The sequence below is a fragment of the Vanessa atalanta genome, chromosome 29 (genome assembly GCF_905147765.1).
Source record: "Vanessa atalanta chromosome 29, ilVanAtal1.2, whole genome shotgun sequence".
Classification (NCBI taxonomy): Eukaryota; Metazoa; Arthropoda; class Insecta; order Lepidoptera; family Nymphalidae; genus Vanessa; species Vanessa atalanta.
In genome coordinates, this window is record NC_061899.1 from 387,753 (window position 1) to 405,199 (window position 17,447).

At 33.1% G+C, this 17,447-nt stretch overlaps 1 pseudogene; it reads left to right on the plus strand.

The window, feature by feature from the left end:
- The first annotated feature begins 510 nt into the window (after positions 1-510).
- Positions 511-17,447, plus strand: part of LOC125074941 — a 48,660-nt pseudogene continuing 31,723 nt past the window's right edge.

The window sequence follows — 17,447 nt, forward strand, 5'->3', positions numbered from 1 at the left end:
TTTCCTTGTTAATCCGTAACCTAGAACAACACTAACATTAAGGGTTAATAATAGGATAAATTACAAATAATTGTTAGTACTCTAAACTATATATAATAAGATATATCACTCAATTGGAATATTTACAACTTAATTTTATTACAATTATTGAATTTCTAACGTAAAATATGTGGATGTCATCTGTCAATTGACTTTGACAAATCTTTCTAAGGTTATGTTTACGCATAATTTAAAATTACCGCTAATTTTGACATTTCAAATAAAAATGCACCATTTATGCATTAAGCATTTCTGAAGTAATTGTGATTTATTATCTTTATATTATCTTTGAAATTATCTTTGACATTTGTCTAAAGCTTCATTTACCTTCCGCCTTTTGAGTCGAAATGTGATGCTAATTTATTTTCGAAGTTTTTATCATTTTTTTTGTTTTAAACTTTAAATATTGTTGAAAATAGTTGTTTAAATGTACATTGAGTTCTATTATGAAGAATTGGAAGTAAATCCATGTCGGATTATCAAAATGAATTCGGATATTTGTCGCCTCGTGGTAAGTTTTGAATATTTCTTCGAAATGAATTTATTCGAATTGTACCGTTTAGTATCAACGATTGTGGTTCTTTACAGGGAATTTTTAGAATATTTCCCACGATGCATTCTGTTATTTGTGTTCGCTTATTTCTACGTTATTTTTCTTTATTTAGTTATTTACTGGGATGATTATCTTGAATAATTTTCGGGAATAATTTTCTTTGGCATTATCTTCGATTGGATATTTTCAACGTTACAGTATATAAAAAATAAATAGCTTAAAGTCGCTACTTCCTATCTCTTCTCCCCCTTTTATCTACGCAATATCGATAAGGTTTTCACTAATATAACGAGGAAAGTGTATAAATAAAAAAATATACAAAACCGCTGAACTATGACGGTGGTTTATCCAAACTGTTTTCGTACGACTATCGCTGGTAAACCTTAAGATATACAACAAAACACTACACTAAACAAAACTGTAGGTCTTAAAAGGGTCTACAAAAAAGTCTGTTATAACATGTGTCTAAAAAAAAAGAACGTTACATTGGGCATTTAATATAGATTAAAATTGTCGTTTACACTGTATCATTCGAGTGAAAACTTTAGGAGTTGTCACCGTCTCCAAATGACATACGACCAATAAATCGTCCGCTGCGAAACGGACGGTAGGACATTGACAGCAACAATAACATTATGACCGTTAAAACTTACTTGGGGGTAGGTTCATGTGCAAGCTGTAGGTAGTTACCACCTATTTCAGATGTTCTATCAGCAGTATTTAGTATTGTTATGCTTCGGTTTGAAGGGTGAATCAGACAACATCTTGGATCTCAAGGATGCGGCGCATTGACGATGTAAGGAATGGTAACATTTATAACAGCGCTGATGTCTATGGGCGGTGACCACAACCATAAGGTGTCCTATATATATCTACCAAACTATATCATAAGAAAAGGTAACATAATATTGAGCACCCAGTAGCTTAGTGGTTTAATGATATTTGTAAGGCAGCAAGCGGGTATTGGATGATGAATGGACAGTCAGGAGCTGATTTTGATGATAACGTTTGAAGATGGACAGTGGACATATTTATGTGTTGCATAAAGCCACATTGGAAAAGCGTGATGGATTATGCTCCAAACCTTCTCCCCAAAGTGAGAGAAAGCCTTAATCCTGCAGTGGGAAATTTACAGGCTGTTAATGTAATGTAATGTAATGAAGCTTTTACTAAAAAATCCGATCGCTTAACTTAACAGATACATGGAAATTTTATAATCAAAATATCAAAAAAGCTTTATCAGTAAAAATGGAAATCAACGATCAATAATTTAACTAACTCCATTTATCACGTAGTGTCAATCATTACCAAAATAAATAAAACATTAATTCGATATCTAATATCGTTTACTTTGCATTCAAAAATGTCAAGTTTGAACCAGTAGTTTTGAAAATGTTACAATATGAATAAATACATGAGAAAAATCAGCGTGGGCCAGACAGAGGTCGCGTTTGTAGATCCGTTATTACATGTTTAAATTATCATTATTTAAAACGTATCATGGATTACAACTTGTAATGTGCACACTTAAAGCGGTTAGTCAAACATTTAAGAATACAGTTCACCTTGATACAGCATACTTTGCGGTGAACCCGGATATCCGTTGTGCACGAGTTTGGGACATTACAAACTGCAAAAACACTTCCTTACTTTAAAAATTATTAATCTATTATTTTTTATTCATGAAAATTAATAATGTTCTTGCATTGTTTTAGCAAATTATTAGTATGTTATCAATCAGATATGTCAGTTTATCGTTCTGGTTTTTTACGGATCAAGAAAGGGTGCCCCAGGGCTCTTATTTGGGTCCATAATTTATCTTAATCTTTATTAACGATATTACTGTTGAAATTCTTCTTCATAGTTATTCACTATGTTTGTATAATATAGTCAAAATATTTAAATGGTTTTTAACAAGACAATTCACTATAATCAAGCTACTAAATCTAGTTTGTTATAGTCATAAATCCGATACGATTACTTACGATAATACGATACGAAGTAATACAGCACATTGCAGAATGTAATGGAATCTGAGTATTCTAGTAAATAATGATGATATCGTCATTACTGATTTTGGGCACGGAGACTAATTTTAAGGGAGACCAGCTAACTAGGCAGAACATATTACAGTGTACAAATGTGCACTAACACAGATATACCATTCCTCGGCACTCATAATCCGATGGTCCGTTTCAGGCGTAGGACCAACAGCCTTACGTCCTATTTGACGCACAAGAGTGCACACACTTCCAAACCGCCAGTTGCCAGTTGAAAGCCCCCTAATACTATTATTACTGGGAATTTTTTGAACAGAAATTTCCACTAAATTATCATAGGTCCGACTTGGGATTTGAACCAGGAAGCTTAGGATGTGTGGTTTCTATCTAGCCACTAGACCAACGAGCCAGTCCATATAAGGCACATTTTCCTTTCGAATTAATGTCAAAATATGTTAAGTTAATTCATGGTCACATTTGCTCGCTCGAAATCTAACGCATATTCAATGACGTTCGCTGTTTCGCTTTAACAATTTCGATCAACATTATTAAATACTACGACTTTTTCATGGACCCTTTGATCCCTTGAAAAATCAACACGTTCTCCATTATCACCTACTACTACCATTATTCCACTGGGATGAATAATCCTCTCTCTTTGCTAGCCAGATTTGGTATTGTTCCGATAAAAGGTTAGAAAAAGTAAATTTACCAATGATTGTCGAAACAATTTCGAAATTATCTATCTATATTTTTCTATGATCTATAATATGATTTTCTTTATCTATTAATTGCACCCCACTGATATGGTGGTTGATCGCTAGTCATCTAAAAAGTTGTTAGGTTTAGAAAACATTTGGTATCTTTACTGGTTGCAATATAATTTTAATTGACAATTATTTAACGGGAAGTAATAATTAAGAAAAAACTTAAAGTATTAAACGAATGAATAGTCGGCCTTATTCAGAAGTGACAAGCTGGTTACATCAGTTGACTGCGGAGGGAGAATTTTAACAATGTCGTTTAACCTTAGCGCTCCGTTTTTGGATATAAAGTATACCGACGGAAAAACTGCTCTATAATATTTTTTTTTTATTGACAGAAGCTTAATATTTAATTTAAATTTATAAAAATGTACGAGACTTTTGTATTATTTCTTATTCAATAAAGATTCGCTCTTTCAGAAAAAATAAAAAATCAAAATTTACTTTATTCGAGTAGACTTTTACAAGCACTTTTGAATTGACTTTTATAAACTATATTAAGTGAAGCTAGGAAGCTGGGAGGAATACAGATCCCACCAAGAAGAACCGGCAAGAAACTCAGTAGTCACTCTTCTCCAACATTTAAAAATACAATGTCATGTTAGTTAAATACAATTACATGGAACAAACGCAAATGGAAGTCAACAAGTATTAGCTCCAAGCTTTTTTATCATCTGTATAATCTTGTTGAATAATATGCCTTTACAAAAGCAAATAATTTCAATTTATGAAACGGCAATGTTAATAATATCTGCCTTAACCTCGAAACTAACATGTTTTGACTTGTTCCTGTAGTTACACTGTCTTACTTTTACCAGTAGTGACAATGACTGATAGTCATAATTTCTTGCCACTTACCACCGAGCCAATTTATAATTTATTTCTATGTCATGTATCGTACTATAATATTATCATAGGTTCTTTTTAGTATAATTTGTCGGACGAATAAATGGGCCACCTGATGGTAAGTGGTCGCCACCATACGCAATGGCGCTATAAAAATATTCTTACATCGAGAATGCGTCATCATCCTTGGGAACTAAGATTTTACGTCCCTTGTGCCTGTAGTTACACTGGCTTACTCACCTTTCAAAACCGGAAATCAACAATACTGAGTACTGCTGTTTGGCGGTAGAATATCTAAGGAGTGGGTGGTACCTACGACAATCGTTTCTTCGAATATTTCTCATAGTATTTATATTATGTGCGTAATTTATTTAATTTGACTATTGCTGTTTGTACTGTCATTACCAATTTTTTTTTTTTTTGTTGATTATATAATATTGTCCGGTATATGAGTTTTGTGGCATCAAGTCCACTGGAACAACTACAATAATTTAGTCAAAAATGATTTAAATATATAGGTATGTTATGATTATGAATTCCATTAATATTGGTATTTAATTATGATATTAATTTGTAGAATACGTAAAAAAAATGGATGTAGCTGTGTAATATTTTTTATCTGTCAATTTATTATTGCAAACACAAATAACTGACAAACGAAAAAAAAAAAAGATTCTTTCGGCGGTTCATTTCGGAGGTGTTTCTTTCCGAGCCGGTGGTAGGTGGTAGTATCTTGACAGTTATATGTTGAATTTGAATTTCAATTAGATTTTTAAGCATTTGTAAAACGAGAAATAACAATTTCAGTTTGACCTGCAACACCCTCTTCCAGGTTTCTATAGTGTTGCAAGCTGCAAATAAACAAATCAGAAACAAATAAATAAGATATAATTATTAATTTATTTTCCGATTATTTCAGTAAAAAAACTACAAGGAAGTTAATAAAAAAAAAATAAACGAAAATTAATACGAAAAAAATATACATAAGAAAAAAAAATCACTTTAAAAACAATCATTTATATTATTTATCGTTCTTATTATTAATTAGAGTATCCTGTATTGTAATTGATAATTAAAACCTAATTAAGTTTGCCGATATGAATTTAGGCTCTTTGACACATTCGCGCAAGTAAAACAAAAATGATACGTGTACTTACTTAAACGCGTAATAGGTACATCTGTTTCGTAATTATAATAGTTTTTTGCATAAAAATAATTAAATAATTAATTCATTAATTAAATTGTAATTTGCTTATTTTCGCCAAAACTATATCACAAATTTAAACATTCACGATTAAATTTTGTAATTAAATAAACATGGTAAAATTAGATACGGTGTGAAGTTGTCTATTTCGAACGAAGTGACACTTAATTTGTGGTTTAGTGAGCAACTACTTACTTACGTACGTACTTGGTGGTAGGGCTTTGTGCAAGCCCGTCTGGGTAGGTACCACCCACTCATCAGATATTCTACCACCAAATAACAGTACACTGTATTGTTGTGTTCCGGTTAGAAGGGTGAATGAGCCAGTGTAATCACAGGCACAAGGGACATAACATCTTAGTTCCTAAGGTTGGTGGCGCCTTAGGTGATGTAAGGAATGGTTAATATTTCTTATAGCGCCATTGTCTATGGGCGGTGGTGACCACTTACCATCAGGTGGCCCATATGCTCGTCCGCCAACCAATGCCATAAAATAAAAAAATAAATAAATAAACTTCATCATGTAGACTCACTTGCATCCATTTCTCATAACGCACTAAACTAATTAAACTTCAAAAATCCAAGTAATAGATTACTAAAGTAAGCAACACTTCAAGTAAGTCATAAATAAGTATTACTAAGTTGGTTGTCCTAAATAAATAAACACGATGTTATTTATTTTGAATTAAAGGACGAACGACGACTATTAATTCGAAACTCATTTAACAAGAATTCGAAATTACCTTTAGTCAACAGTCCATTTTCAGGGTTCCGTAGCCAAAAGGTAAAACCCTGTCTGTCACCAGGCTGTATCTCATGAACCGTGATATTTGGACACTTGAAAATTTTACAAATGATGTATATCTGTTGCCGTTATACAGAATAAAATAAAAGTCGTTTTTATAGATAATTGTACGGAACCCTTCATGTGCGAGTCCGACACGCATTTAGTCGGTTTGTATACATTTCCATGTTCCAAATATAAAATTGAAAGCCGAGATGGTTAGAACGCGTGCATCTTAACCGATGATTTCGGGTTCAAGCCCAGGTAAGCACCACTGAATTTTCATGTGCTTAATTTGGGTTTATAACTCATCTCGTGCTCGGCGGTGAAGGAAAACATCGTGAGGAAACCGGCATGTGCCTAATTTCAACGAAATTCTGCCACATGTGTATTCCATCAACCCGCATTGGAGCAGCGTGGTGGAATATGCTCCAAACCTTCTCCTCCAAGCCCAGCAGTGGGAAATTTACAGGATGTTAATGTAAGGAACTTGTCGAAGGTTTTAGTTTTAAAGAGTAGCCTATGTCTTGGGGTTCAAGCTTGCCTCATACCAAATGTCATCAAAGCCAGACATACAGACAGCGTTACTATCGTATTCATAATACTAGTATAGATTATTTATGTTCCTCGTTTGCCCAATGTTTGATAGTTAAGTCAAACACATTCGCCGCACGACTCCCTGTGACAGAGCACAGCACACACAGCATGGTCTACAGTACCTAATGCAGGATACCATCCTTACCATGGTACTCCTGCGCAAATTATTCACGAATAGATCCCTGAAAGGAGAGTTATTTTTTAATAGTTTCGCGCCTACCGTATTAAACATTAATTTAAGAATCGCGTCTTGTTTGAAATTTTGAATTCAAAATCGATCTAAATCAAAAGATACTTTATTCAAGTAGGCTTTTACGAGCACTTTTGAATCGTCATTTACAAACTATTTAAAGTAAAGCTACCACCGGTTCGGAATGTAGATTCTACCGAGAAGAACCGGCAAGAAACTCATTAGGTACTCTTTTTCAACATATAAAAATACAGTCATGTTAGTTAAATACAATTATATATGTATGTTATGTTTCCTGCCTGGAAGTCAACAAGTCTGGGTTAGACCAATAAAATATACAGTTACGGTCCAAAGTCTGAAAGTGAGTAATATTAGACCTGTGCCTCGGTAAACACGTTAAGCCGTTGCTCCAGTCATGTCCGTTTGTCCTCTTTGATTTATGAAAATGAAAATATACAGAGTACATCTGTGATTATGCACATACCTGTGTTCTAAATTGTTTAAAGTATATTTGACTACTCTTCTTAGATACTCTTCCTAGAGACAGTCATGTCCAAAGTTCGTCAAGTGAACATTACATTGGCTCCAAAGTATGACTATTAAATTGCGGAATTATTCTAGATATGGTGACCCACCTTACCGATACTCCGAGTTTATTTTTTCTCCGATAACTGAATTTGACGGACGGGCAAATGGACTCCACCAAGATGTTATGCTTGTACCTGTAGTTACACCAGCTCATTCACCGTTAAAACTGGAACATAACAATACCATTTATATTTGGAGGTAGAATATCTCAGACAATTATGCTCCCAGATGTGTTAGCACAGAGCACCAAGCAAGAACTTATTAAAACTAAATATCACGAACATTGTTATCCGACTTCGTTGAAACTATACGACATTTCGTAACATCATTAAAACAGCTCGTAGTAAAAGGACTGCCGCTCAAGGTCGTAGGATCGTTTTTAGTTCCTTAGTAAAATAAATTTATTTACAATGTACAATAAGTAATATCATTTTCAATCGACTTCCATATTTTTTCATGTACGAGTATGTTCGGGCACGACTCCGCCATATTGACCGATTTGGAAATTGTTCGAAAGAAGTTTATTCCAAAAAGGTTCCATTTGAATTTCGATGACTTTCAGAGGTAGACAACGGAACTCTTAAACAAATGAAAGTAATTCAACGCTACGATCGCTGCTATATTATAAGCATTTAATAGTTAATAAAACCTTTTAATTTTTATATAACTGTAATCAAACTATTAATGAGGATGAGATAAGCAACTCATTGTCAAATAGTGTGTAGGAAGATGATAACATAAACTACTTGTAAAAAAAATAAACGAATACCCATGTCTTTACTGGTTCTTTTAAGAACTCGTTTATTTTACAAATTTTGTATTAAACTAGAACTACCTATTATTGAATATCATAACTAATTATTTTGTAACTGAAGATATACGAAACTAAATTCTAACGAAAATAAAATACCTTTAACCCTTCAAAACTCTTAGCATTAGCAGCCTGTAAATTTCCCATTGCTGGGCTAAAGGCCTCCTCTCCTTTTGAGGAGAAGGTTTGGAGCATATTCCACCACGCTGCTCCAATGCGGGTTGGTGAAATTAGACACATGCAGGTTTCCTCACGATGTTTTCCTTCACCGCCGAGCACGAGATGAATTATAAACACAAATTAAGCACATGAAAATTCAGTGGTGCCTGCCTGGGTTTGAACCCGAAATCATCTGTTAAAATGCACGCGTTCTAACCACTGGGCCATCTCGGCTCAAAACTCTTAAGCTTATTTAATTAAGACGGAAGCTAGGTGACTATTTTATTTTTATTATAACGGGTGGAGAATGGACATCTCAGAGAGTTCTTGTTCCTTATTTATATATGGCCTATTCCAATGAAAGTAGGAATAAAGATAAACAATCTTTGATTTACGTATTGCATGCGATTTGCTAATAACTCGGCTATATTGTGAACTACTAAGAGTTTAAGATTAATAAATCTTTATTTATAATACAACACTATTACACTTAACTAATTTTAAACACTTAAATTTTACTTCCAAAATTCCGATAACAGTTTCGTCGACGTTCAAAACGCCATTTTTTTGCAAATCCATAGTGAATATCATAGACTAATCAAGCTCTCGACCAATGATATCGCGTCAATTTTTTGCTGTCAAATGTTAATTTGGTTTTACTCTTCTTATGGTTTGAATATTTAAATCTTCTTAAAAGTGTTAACAGCTTTGACAAACATCAAGAATTTATATTATATTTTTTATCTATGGAAGCAAAACTGGCGCCAAAATTAGATAGCGGGCGATACCAACCGTTTCGACCCCGGCTTCAAGCAATCATTCGTGACAGTGTTTTTGCGACAATTAACACAAAAGTTAATCTAATAATTAACGTCTGATTACATTAACCTTCATGCTCTTTGGTTCTTAGGTGGAAGTCAGAGGTCGGTTCTCGGTTTAGGTGATCCATAAAGTATTTAAAAATAAACATTTTTATATTTAATAGGCTGAACAATTTGGATTGGAAACGTTTTGTTTGAATTTATGAATTACACTTTTCGATCTTGGACCTTGTTGCATTTTTTAAAAAGTATAATCACAAGAATGTTGGCGCGTAACTTTTTGCGTGGGAATTTTATTTTTTTCTTGAATATTTTTCGAAATTCCAACGGCAAAATGCACAAAATACGTTTTTAATTTAATATTTTATTTTGGCTATGATTTTATTTCACAAATTCGGATTGCTTGAAAAAATAAAACACTATCACGGTTTTTAATCTGTCATAAAACTAGAATGTTCTTTTTTTTAAATATGACATTCATTTTCTAACCTCAACCAATTAAATGAAAATAAATTTAAGAGCAAATTACATTTATTAATGTTTTCCACGAAGCAATAAAATATTATCTTCAGAAACAATAGTTGTTTAGAATTATCTTAGTAACTACAATGACAATATAATTATAAAATCAGATCAATCAAATTAATATTTAACATTGACATATTGTTATTTAAAAAATGTTGCCATTTTCTTTTTATTTTATAAATACAATTTAATAATATTGAATAGGAAACAGGAAATAAATTTCAGTTGACATTGGCCGTTTGTCAATATAAATTTTATTACTACGGAATGAAATCATTTCGATATTATTAATATATAAATACTTTTTCGTTTGTTTGTCCGTCGTACTCCTGTTATTAAGAAAGTTGCTTTCTAATTGTGGGTTGGTGATATCGTCCCTACCTATTTCGACCAATGCGGCTAATCAAGGGTGACTAACCAACTACGCAGGACATATTAAAGTGGACAAGTGTGTGTCAAAACACAGGTGCACCCTTTATTCTTTCACTCTCAAAATCCGATGGGAAATCTAATACGACCAGAAATAGCTCAGCGGAAGGACTATGCTTCTAACTTCCAGACTGTTACTGATATCTTCCTAGCGGTGCTCAACGAACGAACCAAGTTGCTCAAGGAGGCGCCACTGACGCGCACGTTACGTACCCTCAACGTCATAGCCGACAGGGTGGATCTGTTTTGTTGCAGCCTGAGTGAACTCACAACTATATCCACTTGTACTGTATCATATATAACGTAGAGACTTATTTTAAATATTTTAGGACAACCATGTCCTGTAATTATATGTATACAGTTTTGCATTATAAATAAATATTTTTTTTTTGGAAAGAAAACCCTAGCACTCAGGATCTCAGAATCTTCATATACTTAGTCCAAAGGGATCCAATAATAGTATGAGCTAAAATAAAAAAGTGTGCAGATAAAATCATGGAAAATAATTACTAATAAATAAATAAATATTGAGCCGAGATGGCCCAGTGGTTAGAACGCGTGCATCTTAACCGATGATTTCGGGTTCAAACCCAGGCAGGCACCACTGAAATTTCATGTGCTTAATTTGTGTTTATAATTCATCTCGTGCTCGGCGGTGAAGGAAAACATCGTGAGGAAACCTGCATGTGTCTAATTTCAACGAAATTCAGCCACATGTGTATTCCGCCAACCCGCATTGGAGCAGCGTGGTGGAATATGCTCCAAACCTTCTCCTCAAAGGGAGAGGAGGCCTTTATCCCAGCAGTGGGACATTTACGGGCTGCTTATGTATGTTATGCTTATGTAAATAAATATTTAATATTAAAATTAAAATAAATATAAATAAATATTTAATAAGGAATAGTTGTAGTACTTGGTAGGAGTGCTTTGCAAAAACCAACTAGTACTGTAACTAGTACGTAATTAGTACTGTTATTACCAAAAATTGTAATAGCCACTTCATTTGAAATGGAACTCTCATCTGGTTGATGATGTACCGATTAATATTGGACTCCAACGTAGTGGTACTACGAAGTCTTATTTTGGAGTCCTTATATTCTGTGAATGCTTACTAATATTCAGAATATTTAGCAAGAATTTTAATTATTGTTATTTCGTTTTGTTCCGCCAATAAGTAAAAGATTATTTCGCTAGTGTATACTCACATACTTATGTGTCTCTTTCTGTTCAAATCAAAATCAAAATATACTTTATTCAAGTAGGCTTTAACAAGCACTTTTGAATCGTCATTTAACAGTTATTATTGGACACTGACAAGAAGAAGATAGCATTATGTTGTCTTAGATTTTCGCGATTATTACACATTGAAATAAAACTAGTTTTTAACGGATTTAATCGCGTATATTAATTATTTTAACATCCCGACGTTTCGAGCACTTTGCAGTGTTCGTGTCTGCCCGTGACCACGAACACTGCAAAATCCGTTAAAAACTAGTTTTATTTCAAGAAGATAGCATTATTAATTTTATTTTATAATATATGAAGGCGAAGAGGCATATGGGCCACCAGATGGTAAGCGGTCACCGCCGCCCATAGACAATGGCGCTGTAAGAAATGTTAACCATTCCTTACATCACATTGAGCCACCAACCTTGGAAACTAAGATGTTATGTCTCTTGTGCCTATTTCACTGGTTCACTCAACCTACAAACCAGAACACAACAGTGTTCTATTTCCCAGAACAATACTGAGTACTGCTGTTTGGCGGTAGAATGTCCGATGAGTGGGTGGTACCTACCCAGATGGGCTTCCACAAAGCTCTACCACCACGTAAAATATTTACTAGTTCACCCTGAAATAAATTTATAAGTAGTTATTTCACATTTTGGGCAATTTATGTCAAAATAATTAAGTAATATTTACCATTTGTAAACCTCACAGCGGAAATAAACACATTACACAAATAAATTAATTCGTACATTCGACGACCTCGACATCACCTTTGACCCTGGTCACTGTCAAAGCGTGCGTTGAGCTGAACTGTTCGACCTCGTGACTGTTATTAAATGACTTAAACACGTAACAAAATATAACATAATAACTTGGTATACTTAAACGGCATCTATTAAACTACTACTTTGTGATGAGTGTCGCTGGTTTTTGACAAAGACAAATTGAATTGTACTTTATTGACATACGCTATTATTAAATTGGTGAAAAAGAGTAACTATAGTACAATGGAAGTAGGAAAAAAGATAAACAAACCTCAGATTTACGTATTTCATGCGATTTGCTAATAACTCAGCTATATTGTGCACTATTAAGAGTTTATGATTAGTATATCTTTATTTGTAATACAACACTGCACTTAACCACTTATACCCATTTTTAATTTTACTTCTAAAATTCAAATAACAGTATCGTTGACGTATAAAACGCCATTTTTACGCAAATCCATAGTGAACATCATAGATCAAACAAGCTCTCGACCAATGATATCGCTTCAATTTGCTGTCAAATGTTGTTTATTTGGCTTTTCTCCTGTTATTGTTGGAATAAAGGATACTGATTTTAGTATAATCTACTTTGAATCGAACCGGTATTTACATTTAATTCAATCGTAACGACGTGTAACGACGCATCAAAAGTGTTTTTATGAGCCTACTTGAATAGAGAATATTTTGATGTTGAGTTACGGATACGTTCGAATAATGCCTTCCATCCTTGTCATGTCATGTCATGAGCTTGAATAATTTGCAATTTTAACTTTAAGTAAGACAACTACTAATATGGTTCAAATCTGGTAGTTCAAATATAAATATTTACGATAAAATAATTGCCTGAACTTTCTAATCGGTAGACAATTTCTGAAATTAATTTTTAGTTCAATTTTTGTATTGTTTTAACTTTGATATTTTCTTAGATAATCAATTTAAATTGATGGTAGACACTTTTTTATTTAACTTCCACCTGACCTGGCCCAGTGGTTAGAACGCGTACATCTTAACTGATGATTTCGGGTTCAAGTCCAGGAACAACTGAATTTTCATGTGCTTAATTTGTGTTTATAATTCATCTCGTGTTCGGCGGTGAAGTAAAACATCGTGAGGAAACCTGCATGTGTCTAATTTCAACGAAATTCTGCAACATGTGTATTCCACAAAACTGCATTGGAGCAGCGTGGTGTAATATGCTCCAAACCTTCTCCTCAAAAGGAGAGGAGGCCTTAGCCCAGAAGTGGGAAATTTACAGGCTGCTAATGTAAAATACAGTTACTTGCAAGTGGACCTATTAAAGATAAGTGGGCACTTCCATTAGAGAATTTTGCCTTGAGATATTTTAACCTCACGTCATTTAACTAGAGAATTCGTTTACGTCTCTTTTGTAGTTACACTGGCAGACTAACTCTTCAAACCGGAACAGAAAAATACTGTTAGATTAGGTATGTGTATTACTTAACTAAAACATTTAAAATATTGTTAAATAATTTATCCTTACAGCAGTAATATTGGCCAATAGACCGAGTACACGTGACGAATTTCGAAAGGTCTAAACTACACAAGGTGATCTAGACCGCTCTAAGAAATATCTTACTTTATTTCACAATCGTTCCTAAAAAGTTTGTTGACTTTGAAATAATTAAACCTTATTAGAACTCGTGGTTAAAATTCGTATTTTTTTAAACAACGTAAGTTTAAAACGGAACGAACATGGCGCGGATTGTTGAAGTTCTACTTAATAAATTAAAAAAATACATTTATGGTAAGCGTTCAGCACCGCCCATAGCCACCTTGGGAGCTAATATAACATGTCCCTTGTGTCTGTTACACTGGCTCTAAATAAGCCATTATTTCTCGTAAAAAGTAAATGATAAAAAATGTTTTTGTGAGCTATCCTTAAGAGATAGACAAATACCATCTTTGACTTTTTTGAAGACCTTTTTAAGGTGTACAATACCTACATTATTTTGATCTATCTCGTAGGGTTGCAATGTAAGCGCAAATAATGTGTTTATTTACGACATCACTTCAGAAACCTCTAAAAATATCAGTGTATCTCTACTCTTCTACTATACTGTGCAAGTATTATACATAAAACCTTTCTCTTGAATCTATCTATTAAAAATAAACGCATCAAAATCCGTTGTGTAATTTTAAAGATCTAAGCATACAAAAGGACAGACAGCGGTAAGCGACTTTGTTTTTTACTATGTAATGATAACAATACTTAGAATTTTTGTTCCGGTTCGAAGATTATATTATGAGAAAGGGTAACTACACACACGAGGGACATAACATCTTATAACCCAAGGTTGCCGCGCACTAGTCAGTCTGCAAAATAATAAAAAAAAAGTATACTTTTTGTCTCGTACATATTGTGTTTGCAAATAACCTCTTTGTAATATTTTTATATTAAAATTGTTTGTGTGTATATTTTTTAATTATTTAATTAAAAGTCGTTTTAATTGTTTCAAATATCTTAATACAGCGTACAGTATGAGTAATTTTTTTTACATTACATTATATAACGGACCAAGGCTTATGTGGGGCGAGGTCGGTGCGCAGAGCATGCGCGAACTTTAGATTAAACTCAAGCGATTATTGTATTTATTTATTTCTATATAATAAATCAAAGTAAGTAAGTAATATTTACATTTGACACAGAGATAGATTATAAAGTCTGCAATCAAAATCAAAATAAAGTATATTTTCTAGTAGGCTTTTATAAGGATTTTTGAATCGTCATTCTACAAACTATATTAAGTGAGGCTAACACCGGTACGGAATGTATATTCTACCGAGAAGAACCGCCAAGAAATTCACTAGTTTTCTCTTTTTCAACATTTAAAATACAGTGGTACGTAGGTTAATTTTATACAGGAAAACGCCACAACACGCGGGTGAAGCCGTGGCCAAGTATTATCTTAGTAATTTTGTTAAGATTTAATGGAAACAAGTAGTTTTATACATCGGCTAGTAATTTTCACAGAGTGGAGAGTAAGTCATAGAAAAAAAAGAAGCAAACTTGACATAAAATACAACACAAGTCAACGAAGCAAAAGGCGCGAAATTTTAATAATACAACAAACTTTAAATGTGAAAGTCTGGTTTGTTACTCTATCACGCAATCCAAGCTATCTATCTGGCTGATTGGATTTGGATGAATTTTGAAATAGAAATAGATTATATACAGTGACAACACATCTGAATCCTTACCCCCCACCCCACCAAATGCAGGTCAAGCCGAGAACAAGTAATACTTACTTTCTCTCATCGGTGTATCTCAGGTTTGTTGTAACCAAATACTTTCTTTTTTTTTGTGATCACAGCTTACTGTTACTTACTGTATGTAATGTTTCTAAATCAAAATCTTTGTTTAACATGATGACCAATAAGAATCTGTAACGCTAGAAGCGTCACATCACATCAAGTAAAGTCATTATTTTTGTATCGATTTTGTGAAAATAACCGTTCTTTTAAAGTCATTCGTTTTGTATAGTAAATAAACATGCATTAAAAAAAAATTAATATTTTTTAAAAGATTTAAGACTTGAATCCGCTCGCATAGATTTTTTTCCGTATATCCCTTATATGTATAGGTTAACTTAACGATAAAAAAATTTGAATCGATTCAGTGAATTAATCGTGACGATGTAACAAACAGATAGACAGAGTTCCTTTCACAATTATAGCATTAATACAGATTCAACTTAAAGATCTTTTGTGAACATTTGTATCTCTCGTTCCTTTGTCTTTACAACAACTTTTGTAAAAAAAAAACTAACAGATTCCATCTAAACTCTACTTTTATACTTCATATAAATTATTTTCTTTAGTTTGCGGCCTCCAATCCAAGAAAACATCAGGTTATAATTCTATAATTATACAATTTATCTCACTGTGACTTATATTTAACAAACATTAAATGCTATTTTCAATTTTATTACAACAAAACGATATTCCAACTGCCTACCGAATTCCCGCCAATTTGTCAGAGTCATCGCTTTCTCTTTTATAAATTCCTAGACAGTGAACAAAATTTAAATTAATATTTTTAAAAAGCAATAATTATTAAAATATTTTTAGTCAGTATTTGTTGTTATTCGATTAGTAAACTTTACAAGTAATAAATCAAAATCTTTACAAGGATTAATCTCAGGTATTTCCATATACTGCGTAGCCATAAAGCAGCACACAAGGACCTCGATAGCAATATTACATCAACAGTCGCAGGCGTGACGCGAGTGTTAGCGATTAATAAGCCGAAGGTAATCTCTATTAAACGCAACGCATTATCTGAAGTAGTAAGAACCAAAAATAAAATCAAAATTCTTTTTATTCAAGTAGGCTTTTACGGTTACAAATTTCATTTTACAAAACTACATTCAGTAAAGCTACCACCGGTTCGGAATTTAGATTCTACCGAGAAGAACCGTAACGAAACTCAATAGTTACTTCCAACATTTAAAATACAAAATTACTCATGTACTCCAGTTACTAATTTCTAATATTTCAATTTAAAAGTTGTGCTAATGAACATACACGAAAGTCTAAAATACTAACCGCACGATTTATTTAACAACCATCTTGTGTTGAGTAATATTCCTTATTAATTAATGGTTTTTTTCCAAAATATTATATTTTTTATTTGGCGTAAGTCCCTAAGGCATCCTCTTCCTTCGAGGAGAAAGCTTCGAGATTATTCGACCACAGTACTTCATTGCTGGACGGTGAATATACATAGGGCAGAATTTCGCACAAATTAGGCACACGATGATTTCCGTCACCGCCGAGCGTGAGATGAATTATAAACACAAATTAGACACATGAAAATTCAGTGGTGCTTCCCTGGGTTTGCAACTCGCAACCGTCGGAAAAGATACACGTGTTCTAATTACTGAGCCATCATTTCATAAGTCAGTATATTAAAACAAAGAGTACGCATCAATCCCGCTGTCACTCGCACCACACATAAACACACGACTACAAATATTCGTAACTTACGTTCATTTAAAGATTCAAAGTTAACATTTTTATATAATATTTTTTAAATAATTAGTACAATAAAAAATTACGAGTAATTTAGTTTTTTTTAATAAACTGAATACTTAACATATTAATCAATATAATTTTATAA